This window comes from Ambystoma mexicanum, chromosome 8 (genome assembly GCF_040938575.1).
Source record: "Ambystoma mexicanum isolate Mex_15411 chromosome 8, UKY_AmexF1_1, whole genome shotgun sequence".
NCBI classification, from domain to species: domain Eukaryota; kingdom Metazoa; phylum Chordata; class Amphibia; order Caudata; family Ambystomatidae; genus Ambystoma; species Ambystoma mexicanum.
The window spans coordinates 735,511,769-735,525,425 of NC_090929.1; the positions used below are offsets into that span (position 1 = coordinate 735,511,769).

Below are 13,657 nucleotides of genomic sequence, written 5' to 3' on the forward strand. Positions count from 1 at the left end.
AACAGTGCACACTGTACCTTACAGTACAGTGCACTAGGGTCTTCCTTTCATTTTTAAGGCAGAGGATTTTTCGGTAGAAGTACAAATCTGCCTTGGGCAGAGCTGGTGGCAGCTGTTATTTTTCATGTTTTTAACCCTTTCTTGTAGTCCAAATTGCATTTACTGCGTTTGAGTGGCTTGTCCTCAAAATGGCCATTCCACAAGTTCCTTTGTTCTGGCGTTTGGCCATCTTGTCCCATTGCCTTCCCCAGGTTGAGCAGACCCGGGAAACTCCTTATTTGGTCATGCAGATCCCCACGCAATTCTTGGGCTTCTGCATGCCTTGTGTGTGTGCCTCCAGGATGTGGGCTGGACTGTCTAGTTAAAAATACACATCCTGGATGCCAGGATGTCTGGTGTGCTGGGAATGACTGGGACCGCTGTGGTCCGTAATGGCTGTATGTGAGCAGATCTTTCATTGGGTCCTCTTCGTTTTGGCGTGAAGATTCTGGATAAGAGAAGGGGCCAAACACCCATACCAGATCGATTTCTTGAGTTCTCACTGAACCTGGGATAGGAGCCAAGTATCCTGAAACCAAGAAGCAGAGTCGAGGAACTGCTGGTCATCTGCTGGAAGGTATGACACTCTGTGCCTGCTGTCATCCTGTTGAACCCACTGTTTCTGATACATAAAAGATCTGCAAATGTGCTCTGACCCATTGGAATAGTGGGACTAATTATTCTCGGCACCTCCACCTCCACCTGTAAGCGAGCCTTTGCGGAAGCGTTCCTGGACCGCCCAGTGCACTGATCAGTTTGCACAGGACCTTTGCTCTGGAACCACCGCCGTCTCGAGTTGACACTTGAGCATTTGGAGGCCTTAAGCTCTGGGTATAAGGCACTCGCCTGCCAACTTTCGTAACCTTAGCATTCCTAGGTCTGGAATTGGGAGAGTATACCTGAACCAGAGTGCATGCAGTTGCCGAGTCGCCCAGCCGTGGTGACGAACGTTGTGGGTGCCTTGCTGCTGTGCCCCCCAGAGCCCTCAGACCTGCTGCAGCAGGATTGGCCTGATCCCTTAATCAGGAGTGGAGAAATCTCCACTGTCCTGCCACGGAATCACCCCTGGAACTCAGCCCCTGAAAGCCGCAGAGCGGCACAATTGCAGAATTTGAACCTACAACCGAAGTGGACTCGACTGCCGAAGTTTGGTCCGGAGTGCACTGAGGGTCAGTGAGTACTTGCAACCCTTACCAGTGGCCCCTGGCGCATCCATCAATTTTTATGCACAAGTGTCCCCTGAGGGCCACTCTGTTATCGAGGTAGCATGTGCTACCGAGCTATTCCTTAGATCCCGTTCTGCCCTCTTGGGGAGACCCTCCTCGAAGAGTGGGAACTTATTCTTCACTGCCTCACTTGCCTTCCTGAGCTGGTACAGCCCCTGCAAGACACCCCGTTTTGGCTCAAACACACGATTGTGTGCATCAGCACATAAGTACTTTTGAGCTCAAGGCTCCACTCATCATAGGGACTGGACTGACTCTTAGGGTGAAGGACTGCCTAGATAATATTTGCACTGTTTGCTCCCTTTCTTCACAGGTTGAAGACCCTTCCGGTGCACTATTCCTTTAGGCCATTGGTAACCGTTATGTTTGATAGAAGTGTTATGTCGGTTTAGTAATTACTGCTGACATTTGCTTTGTGTTTGACTTTAAAAGGCCTTTAATGTATATGTATTTTTCATTCCTGATGCTGAAGATGTTAAAAGATCGGCTGACGAATCGGTGCGTTGCCTAGGCCTTGCAGGCAGAGTGTAGCACCCCCGTCGGCGCTGGCACCTTGAGTGACGATTCAAGCGACCGCCATGGCTCCGATGTGGAAGCCATTGACAGCCCCCACACCCTCACGGAACCGGCAGTTTCCCAAGTGCCCGTCCCGACAGGCAGGTCGCCGACGCTGCTATGGAGAGACAACATCCCAGGGACAGGGGCACACCCGCACCACAATCAGGAAAGCACACAACCCCTCGACAAACTCCTAGACGAAGCAAAAGACAAAAATTTGATGACGCCCACTGATCCACATGATCGGCCGCCCTCCCCGCAACTGTCAAGCGGCATGCGCCCAGGCACTCAACCCATAAGGGTGTCTCTACCAAACACCATAAGAGCGCGTCACATCCAAAGGTTTCGGCAGCGCCGAAATCTTTGACGAATATAAGCACATCGAAAATGCTCCCCAACCCGCCAAAATTACGCGAGCGTCTCGTGGTCATCATTTCCGCGGCAAATCAACCTTGATACCCGTCCAAACTTCAAGAGGAATACTCAGAAGGCTCACAGCCCCCATCTAAGACTATGGCTGAAAAATCTCAACCTCATAAGGACCCCTGTCCTCCAGAAGAGCCCCCCCACCCCCTTCTAGCCAGACCCTTCTGGTTCATCCCTATGGACCAGAGGTAGGTTTGAAGGATACATGGACAAACTTTCCAAGTTTGTGGATTTCTCTGAGAAATGTATTACCCCAAAAAGACCCAGGGAGGAGGATTCCTGCCCTACTCTTTCTAAAGTCCCTAGGATTTCAAGCCATTTTCCACAGGAGGAGGTTTTAGACCTTTCTGAGCCTGAAGAAGTCTATGAAGACCCTTTATGGGGGAGAAAATCCTTTTGAGGTGACACCAGACCAGTGTCCCAGAACATTGCAGTAATCTCCTCAGAGAAAAGATCGATTTCTTTAAGTTAATGAGGAAATTGAAATTAAAGGTCTTTTTTCAAGCCACTGGATATGGAACAGACAACGAAAGAACCATCTGAATATCTTTATGTGCCCCCAAAAAGCATGTTCAATCCACCAGTACAAAATCATGTACTGACAGTATTTGAAAAGACGATACTAGAAGATCTGAAAAAACTGCTGTTCAACTGTAAAAAACACAGCAACTTCTCCAATGGAGAACGACAGATCCTATGGAATCTGCTGGATAATGAAGATATCTTTAAACCTGCTGAAAAGTTAGGGGCACTTGTTCTTATGTACAAATCAGATTACCTTGAAGAAATACAGAGACAGCTATCGGACTCTGAAACATACATGGAGATTCCATGCAATCCGACCGAACAGATTCGAACACTTATCCAAGAAGTTCTAGATGAGGCCCTTGACAGAGGTGTCATTTCCGAGAAAATACGTAAATTCCTGGAGAATACATTTCCGATTAACCCAGTACTATATATTCTACCTAAAATCCACAAGAGGCTTGAAAAACCTCCAGGACGACCTGTTATAGCCACCACAGACAGTATCCTAGAACCCTTTGCGAAACATCTCGACAAAGTGCTCAGCCATTGATCCAGACCACAGAGACCTACATTAAGGACAAGGTGCACTTTTTAAGTAAACTCAAGAATGTCCAATTTGTGGAAGGGAGAGATACCCTTTCTACAATGGACGTCACGTCCCTCTTTACGAATATTGCACATGAAGCAGGCCTGGTATCAATTGAGTGGTTATAACTGCGCTCACCGGACTGCCAAGGAGACAGACATTTTGTCCTTACACTCCTCAAATTAGTCCTGATGAATAACTTTTTAAAGTTTGAGGATAGATAGTTCCAGTTATCGGGCACCAGCATGGGAGCAGCCATGGCACTTATGTTCCATCTGGAAGATGGGCACAGCATCTCCTTATCTTCGTCAGATATATCAATGACGTTTTCGGCATCTGGTCAGTTCCAGAGGAGGAACTACAAAACTTTTTCAACATGGACAACATGCATCCACGCATCAAGTGCACAAACTCCATCAGCAAAACAAGAATCAATTTTTTGGACGTGGAGGTCTACAATATAAACACCCTAGCAATGAGAATCTACACTGAGGCCACTGATCGGAACCACTTATTATTGGCAACGAGCTTCCACCCTAAACGCACCATCGAAAGTGTGCCTTTAAGCCAATTCCTTAGATAAAGAAGGAATATCTCGGAAGCTGATCAATATGGGAGACAATCCAATGTGTTATGGACGAAATTCCATAAGACAGGATACAATCCCGCAATAATTTCAGATTTTTCATCTACAGTTGACACCATTGAAAGAGATACTATCCTAACACCTAAACCACGAAAACAAGGGCACGCATTGGTCTATGTAACACACTCTTTATAGAGTCGAAATATCAAAGGTATCCTCAAGAAGAACTGGCCGATGCTGCAGATGGATCCGACACTCCAACCTCTATTTAGAGAACCACCTACCTTTGCCTACCGGAACAGTAAAGCCCTACGGAACAGCTTAGTGAACGCAGAAATGGGTGCACCTGAAATAAGCAACAAGAGATAGAGGGACACAGCTGTGTCTCAATTGCCAGCATTGTGGAAACATAATAACAGGGAACACTATCACACACCCTCACTCTGGGAAGGCGATCTTGTTGAAACACTCCTGCATGTGCACTCCCAAGAACATAGTCTACGCGTTGAAATGTCCATGTGGGTATTGTGTTGAAATCACCACAAGGAAAGTGATGACCCCCTGGACGGAACACAAATCAAACATACGAACTAAGAATCCCAAGTCGCTGGTAGCAATGCACTTCTCTGAAGCACGACATAAAATTGCCCAACTTAAATGTGTGATCCTGGAGAAAGTCACACTGGGATTCAGAGGTGGTGACCTGAGTAGGAAACTGCTCCAAAGGGAGGTGGTCTGGATCGACCCACTGGACTGTATTCAATTCAGAGGAATGAATTGTGAAACGGACCTCATGTGCTTTGTGTGAACATTTCGATCATTCTCCTAGTCTCCTACATATTCCTCTAGACGCTATCATACGAATACATCATGGATCTTGAGCTTGCAGTATGCTCAATAACTCGACATTAATTGCTTAAATGAGGTTGCAAACTGATACCTAATGTTTATAATGAATTTATGTACTTGCTACGAAACACTGTTGATTATGTACTTTTTCTTTGTTACTATCGCTTCACTGCCTTTTGAGTCCTTGAGAGAATGTGGAGGGGGGGGGGACAAGTTGAAAAAGCTTTGTCTTGACCATTTTGTTCATAAATACGTAGTGGGAAATATGGACTGCAATTCTACATCTCCAACAGGGTAAGATGGTTGATGACGTAAGCATACCCAAACCTGATCTTTATTGTGTAACCTTCACCACACTATCGCTCTAGCAATTTAACAGGGATGGGGCAACAGCGGATAAGTTTTGGTTTCTTGCCCCTCCCCTGTTCACCCGACTCTCCCGATCGTCTTCCGATTTGGGCAACGATCATCTACTCAAGGCAATTTCGCATTGCTTATAAGCATCCACATCTCCATAGTGGTTCTTGAAACACTTGTGTATAGGCGTGTTATAAATGCCATATCATATCACATTTTCTCGTTGGTTCACTTGTAAGGTGCTCAAATAACTCAGTGTGAACAACACAAGTAGCCTCCTGCATGTGGCGTTGCTATGGTGACGTTCCCACACCAAGATGGCCTCTGTGGAGATGAATATGCATGCGCGGATGTCGCATAGCAACTGCATTAAACACCCAGCCTAATGGCCGGACTCCCCCATCGAGACCGACGGTCGTTAGGAGAGGCAGAGTTAGAGGTAAGCCCTGACATGCCACTTTACATAGTCATACCAAGCGTACACTAGTTGCACTAATCACCCATGTAGACGCGACAGCGCATCATGATGATTTTGGGGACGCATGGTGCTCAAATCACTCGAACGAGTGTAAATGACAGCAATAAGGGATTTCGAATGGGATCTCTAATCTAGTTCCCGAGGGAGGCGGTCCACCTCGTACGATACGCTATGAGCACCATAGATAAGTGCACAACCACATATATGAATGGGATACAGACATGTTACCCTACATAGCGCAATACACTTATGGCAGTTTATTTCTGTTTTCGTCCCCAAATCACATTGATCGTGTTCACATACCACAAGTGCGGCAGGCGTTAGCCGCCGGTTATGATTGACACGCATCTGAGCCGCCCACACAAGAGCTGTATCACTCGCACAGACGCTATCTGCTATACCACCACCAATACTGTATGAAGATATAATACAGGCTAGGAATGACGATACAGTTTATACAAGAAGACCTGAGGCTACTTTACACTATGCCATCACATTTTGATACAGATGAGCGATTTCAATCTCTCCCCCCTGACATTGAGCCATTGTATATCATCCTTCGGTACACATCCAGGCTAACCAGTGGACGTATGATTAAGATTAAGAGACAATAGGCACCCAAGCCCTGAAGGATCACAATCTTGACTTTTTTAAAGGAGTCTATGAGATGTGAATTGAAATACGCATTTGTTAGACATTTGTTGTTTGAAGATTACTGTTTGCAGTGGGTGACTGTCCCATTGGACATCCTCAGGGAAGCCAGAAAACCTAATACTCGCCACTGCTATTCTAGCAAGTGGAAAAGATTTGTCATCTGGTGTAGAGGTAAGAGCATCAGCCCGGTTGACTGCTCTCCCACTAACATTGTTCTGTACTTGACCCATTTACTGGATTCAGGTCTAGTGTTCAATTCCATTAAAGTCCACCTAGCGGCACTTTCTGCATACACTACTTCCCAACTTAAAGCGTCGTGGTGGAAGATACCAGTTATCAAGGCCTTCATGGAGGGGGTAAAGAGAATACACCCTCCGATAGCTAACCCAGCTCCCGGATGGGACTTAAATGTGGTACTTTCTAGACTCATGGGCCCTCCTTTTGAACCCATGCACAAGGCAACTCTTAAAGACCTCAGTCTTAAGACTGCTTTCCTAATAGCTATCACCTCCATTAGGAGAGTAAGTGAACTACAGGCTCTTTCTGTTCTAGACCCCTTCGTAACAGTTCACAAGGATAAGGTGGTTCTACGCACACACCCAAGGTTTGCACCAAAATTCATCTCGAAATTCCATGTAAACCAGTCAATAGAACTACCAACGTTCTTTCAAAACCCTTCCAGCTTGGGAGTAAAAAGTCTGCATACACTAGGTGTACGCAGAGCTGTCATGTTCTACATGGAAAGAACCAGACCACTGAGAAAGACTAATCAGTTCTTTGTCTCGGTGGCAGCAGGAAGAGAAGGAGATGCAGTCTCAAGGTCCACTATATCTAGATGGATTGTTCAAAGCATCACTCTGTTTCTCTCTTGCTAAGAGAGAACTACCCTTCAAGCCAAGAGCACATTCCACTTGAGGCACTGGGGCTTCCATAGCGTTCCTTGCAAATGTTCCCCTTGAGTCCATCTGCAAAGCGGCTACCTGGAGTTCTGTGCACACCTTTACAAAACACTACTGTCTAGATGCACACTCTAGATCTGAATCCCAGGTGGGACAGGCAGTATTAAGACATCTTTTCTCTACTGTTCCTTCTCATAACCCACCGCCAACTCCGGGTACTGCTCTCTAGTCTATGCACAGCATGTGATTCTAAGCAGATTAACAAACATCAGAAGACAATGCATTACTTACCGTAAAAGCATTTCTGATGGTTGTATCTGCTTAGATTCACATGCGCCCACCCTTCCTCCCCGCTCCGATGGAAGGAACATAGACATCTTTCTACATCTCTCTCTCTTTTCTGTACTCACTCACGTAGAGAAGGCTCCCTCAGGGCAGAAAAAAAACAAACAGAGGGACCTCGACACGTGAGGGATTGTGGGTACAACGCACGTCACTATAGGGATAGTGTTACAGACACGCCTTGTCGACGTCCCCTTTTCGACTACGAAAAACAAAATGCAATACTCCGCAGTGACCACTGGATGTCGAACCTATGCACAGCATGTGAATCTAAGCAGATACAACCATCAGAAATGCTTTTACGGTAAGTAATGCATTGTCATTTCTACCTTAACCTGATGTGGGGATTATTACAGGGTATACGGCCCGATCTAGTCCAGATTGGAATATATCGACTGATGTTTAAATACTACCGAACTGAGGAACATAGATGATCAAGAATTGAACAGACCAAATATCAAAACCACACGATGCGAGTATATGGGGGGGGACTCAGGAGATAATATAGGATCCCCATCACACCACAGACTAATGAGCAATTTCACTATATATAGTGAAGAGAGATGCCCACTTAAGTTAACCAAAGGGAACATTCAACAGGAGATACACCTGTTGAAACACGATGGAAGGCTCCACTAATTGACCATGAACCATTCCATATGTCGATGTAAGTAATTAACTATATATCAATAATGTAAACCTAACCAGAATAGGTTTTTTCGATCAAGATGGTGATTAGGAACTATAACATTACTTGATTTTCCAGGTAGAACCACTTTGGGGGTACATAGGACCTGTGCAAGAATGTGGATAAATTCCTGTATCTGAACCACCGCCGCCAATTATAAAGTGGAGGTGACAAAGATCATGACTATTTGATGGTCACGCGTATACAGGGATGATCAATAAACTTAGATTGCTTTAATTGTTTTTATAGGCATCGTGGCTCATGCTACCAATGAAACAGGACATGGGAAGGTTGCTGTTTCAAACGTCCTGAAGAATGTTGCTGCACTGGGGGACCCAAAAATAGAGACAACTGAAAAACGTGTAGACTTTTCCTTGTGTGACTAGTACTACAGAGTGGCTTATTGAGCAACAGATCTAAATGCATAAAATAATTGCAATACTGAAATAGCAGCATCTAACCAAAAGGGTTAGAAAGATAACAGATATATAGTATGAGTATGATTGCAGTATGAAAGTGAATGAATGGTTTGAGACTGGGAAGTTGAGTTGTGATGTTTATAACCAGTCCTGTAATCATTTGAGGGTACTGGAGTGCAATATATTATGAACATTGATGCAAAATATATTTTATGTATTTTTAATGTTTGTGTTTTTGATTAAATTAAATTGATTTTGATATTGAAAAGTACTAATTGTCGGTATTTATGAAAAGATAATATATAGAGAGTTCATCCCTCTTCTCCACTGGTCCACTATACAGATTTTTTGTCTAAGCACACTTACGCAGGCAATCAATCCCATTGTAGCCTTATCTGGATGACTGGCTGATAACAGGGGAATCATTTGGAAGCAAAATACCCCGAAGAACAATCGATCTCCTGTTCCAATTGGGATTCTCAATCAAACAGATGAAATACAGTCTCGTTCCAAGCAAAACCAAACAGTTCTTATGAGCTGTCCTGTCATAAAGACGGAAGAAGGTCTGGTCTTTCCGTCAAATGAAAGAGTGCAAAACATACTGCTGCAAATACCTCAGTATCTAGCGATGTGCCAAATAACCGTACGCAATGGGCTTGCTCGGATTGATGGCATCATGCATTTAGCTGGTTCTGCATGGACGGCTGCGCATGCGTCCAATGCAAGAGTGGTTAGCGAAACAGTGGTCTCAGGCAGCAGTCAGTGGGACGATGTAGTGGTTGTTTTGTTAACCCTAGTACAAGCACTACGCTGGTGGACAAAGTAAAACCTGTAAACGGGGGGAAACCGTTTCACAACCCTATAGTGCAAGCAGTTGTCAAAACAGATGCACTCAACGAGTGGAGTGTGGAGCGTGGAGCCCATTACCTTCATCTCACAGCGCATTGCCTGTGGACACAAGTCACACCCCAACATCACATAAACCTGTTAGAACTGCTGCCAGTGCTCAAAGCTCTGCAAGCCTTCCAAGTGCACTTGTTGGGCCAAACAATACAAATCCTCAGACAGCTCAACTGCCAGGTTTACAAAAACTAGCAGGGGGCACACACACTCTCCAAGTCTGTCGCACACAAAAACATTGGAAGTGGGCACTCGGGCGGGGCATGTTCCTAACATCTCAACATGTTCCAGGGCAACTTAATTCTCTGGCAGACTCATTAAGCAGAGATCCTCTACCCGAAGAACACGAGTGGCAGCTGTTAGGGAGAATTCTAATTTCTGTGCTGGTTGCCTTCAACCTTGGAGACCCTCCGCTCTTTTGCTGGACTTGAGGACTTTTTTAGTTTTAACCCTGGAGTGAGTGAGACCTTTTTCTTACGCTCTGTTTTGACCTGATTTGTATTATGTGTTCCCTCTGTTTTTGGGGTCTGACAAACTCTTCAGTGCAGTGTCCCAGAGAAAACGCTTAGATTTCGCATAAGGTTTAAATACCTTTTCTTGGGGGGGGGGGGAACTACCGTTTCCAAGAACAGTAAAGTGAAATTGACTTTACTTGCCTTTTCTCTTTGTAGGTCCAGCACACACCATCTTATGTGGAGGGCTGGGAGGAATACCTAGTAGCCCCTAATCCTACATTCTCATGTAACATTTATGTTGCACCTCCACCCTAACCCAGGCGTCTCCAACTTCAGGTTAGTGTTGGAGACCCCGAGCTCTTTTGCTGGGCTTTAGGACTTTTTCATTTTAACCCTGGAGTGAGACTGACCTTTTTTTCCTCACTCTCTCGTGTTTTGACCACATTTTGGATTGTGGTTCCTCTGTTTTTGGAGTCTGACAAACTCCATTTGCATCTACTGTTTGTATGGTGACACACAGCACCTTCAGTGCAGTGTCACAGAGACATCCTTTAGATTTCTCATAAGGTTTAAATACCTTTTCTTGTGTGAACTACAGTTCCCAAGAATAGTAAAATGAAATTGACTTTACTTGCCTTTTTCTCTTTGTAGGTCCAGCACACGCACCATCTTATGTGGAGTGCTGGGGGTAGGCCCTTATACTACATTCTCATGTCACTTTTTTGTTACCCTCACTAATTTTTCCTACCATTGTGCTTTTCTACCGCAGTCTGAACCCTCAGCTGCAGTACAGCACCCACGGGTGTCCATTTCGTCAAAATGGCCTCAGTCATCTTTTTTTGCCATTTTTTTGTTTGAGAGGTTGGTATTGGGTGCGTCGAGGCCTATTTGACCCCTTTGTTCATTTTGCCTTTGGCGGGCATCAGCCCTGAAGCCCGCCTCTGGCACCAGTGTGTCTGGAAAGGCAGGATGTGAGGGAGGTTCCCGCAACTCCCCTGTCCTTTGTCTCTAGGAATGCCTGAGTGCAACCAGTCCTGATTGGATGGCTGTCCTTTTAGGACAGCCACCCTGCTGTGATTGACAGCCTATGTTGTCCATGAACGGGAGAAACATGCTTAAAAGGCGAGGGTTTTGGGACTAGGGGCACTGGGAGGAAGACCTGACGAAGAAACCGTGAATGTAGCTTACTGCATCCTCCTGGACCTTGTGAATTGCCTGGTGAAGCCCTGCATTTGTGCTTAAACTCCTTTTTCAATTCGACTGAGAATCTCCGGAAGAGACGACTTCTCTGCTTGGGTTAGTGGGACCAACTAACCCTGAGACTAACTCCACTGGCCATCTTCTCCGACTAGCTGTACGTCTTCATTTCTGCAAGAACCGAGTGCCAAGGGTTGAGTAATGCATAGTAGAGTGAAATGTCTGAAATCCGGCTAGAAGCTCCAGAAGTCTAAGGACCCTCCAGAAGCAGGATGACCAGAACTGGAGACCCCTCACAAGAGTGCAGGACCCAAAGAGTGAAGGAAGCCCAACCGGTATTCAAGATCTGCGATGGTGCTGTTTGCTAAGCGCTGACACCGCAAAGTGCCACTGAACTGAAAAGAGCCCGTAGCTGCCGACGACCTCTGAAGTACCACTGCAGGAGTCCTCCCTCTTGTCCCCACGACTGAGGCTAAGAACGTGGGGTCTGCACTGCTGTAGCAAGACAGAATCCAGCTGGACCACTGCTTACTTCATTGTCTTTTAGCTGTGCTTTTCTCAGTTGGGAATTACAGTGGCTTAGCTTTTAGAGTTGATTCCAACTTTCATTTCGCAGGCTTAACAGGTTGTGACCCTACAAGTGATTTTCTACAAACTCTCTAACTTTGTGCAAGACTTTTTCTAATCTAAGAAGTGCCTCCACTCCATAGACTGTGTTCCAATTGACTTTGGCTGTCCTGGCTCCCTGAAGTCTCTTCTAGTCCATTGACTTTGATATTGTTTGTCCCTCATAGGTGGTAGCTGGTTGTGAACTGTTATTGCTGGGAAAGGCTTGTCTGGACTTCATTGGAAGATTTTGTTGTCCTCACATGTACTGAGAACCTATTATACCATTTCCTTCCATAAACCTTTCCTTTCTGCAACCTCTGAATCTGCAAAGTAGAACTAGTGTGATAACTAGTGTGATATATAAATGCCATTACTGTGCTTGAAATCACCTCAGGGTGTCGGAATAGTGTATGAAGCATATCCAAAGATTATTCACTAATTTGTCTTGATTCTGCAAAGTATTTTTAAAGTATATTTACCTTGTTACACCAATTGCCTTTTAAAAGAATGCTCATTTAAAAATGGATGGATGGATGTATGTTTGTTAAATAACTATTTATAACAGAAACCTTGAGTGTAAGTGTTACTTGGCTACTTGCATTTATGGATTTGATTCGTGCAGTTTTACAGTTCACATTTACCCATCTTGAGATAGGCCTGGCTGCTCAATCAACCTACCAACTTGTGTAGTACAGACCTATACCAAAGGGTGGGTTACCTAATACCAAGCAGTTAATTGTTGTGGAGTCTCACACACTACGACTGCATCCATTCTTACCTAACCGCAGCTCGACAAAAACATTTTTAACGATATCTTCTCCCTATGGGGTTACCCACCTTTAGACTTGTTTGCCACAGGCCAAAACACACAATGCCCAAACTTTGCATCCCTGTTTCCCCAACACGGGTCCAAGGGGAACGCCCTGTGGATGAACTGGTCAGCAAAATGTGCCTATGCATGCCCCCCCCGCCCCCCGACTCTGCTTCAGAGCAAGTTGGTGAATAACAAGATCCTGGAACACGCAGCACTAATCCTAGTTGCTCCTATGTGGGCGAGACAACCTTGGTTTCCCCATCTGCGAAAACTGGCAGTGTGCGATCCAATCAAACATGCTCACACAGCAAGGGGGCGGGGGTCAATGTTCCAACCACAACCTCAGTCTATTAAATTGGCAACTTGGCTCCTGAAGCCATATAGAATTTGGCCATTTAAAACTACCTCAAAGGTGTATGGACATCCTCAAGGGGGCATGAAAACCAAACACCAGACATTGTTATTTTAAACATGGAAAAGAGTTGTAATATGGTGCCAGTCAAAGAGTATGTGAGGGAGAATTCTCAAAAATGTGCCAATGCCCGCTACCTTAGAGACCCCCAGCAACTTTGCTGGAGTTGAGGACTGATTTACTTGGAGAGAGTGAGACCCTTTTTCCCACTCATGTATTTTATGTGATTTTATACACTGGGTTTCTTTTTGATTTTGGAGTCTAACCAACTCCATAGGCATATTTTACAATTGTGTCACAAAGCACCTTCAGTGCAGTGACATAGGGACGTCTTTCAGATTTTCCAAGGTTTAAATACCTTCTCTGGGATCAACTACCATTTCCCAGAACAGTGGAATGAAATTGACTTCACTTAGCCCAGTAAAATTCTAGACCCAGCACACCTTATCTTACAATAGAGTGCTGGATGGTTTACTTAGTATCCCCTATGTCTAGTTACTCCTGTAACAGTCAAATGTTACCCTTTCCTCTCAGAATGGCTGGTGGCAGTGGTTTTACAATGTACTACCATGATTTACCCTGACAGCGAACTGTTCGCAGCTCCGGTAACGTTAAATCGCGGGATCCAGATTTTT

At 45.2% G+C, this 13,657-nt stretch overlaps 1 protein-coding gene across 4 annotated transcripts in view; it reads left to right on the forward strand.

Moving 5' to 3' along the window:
• The window catches only part of ZFAND4 (zinc finger AN1-type containing 4), a 445,788-nt gene that overhangs the window by 362,950 nt on the left and 69,181 nt on the right, over positions 1-13,657 (forward strand). The window lies entirely within an intron of this gene.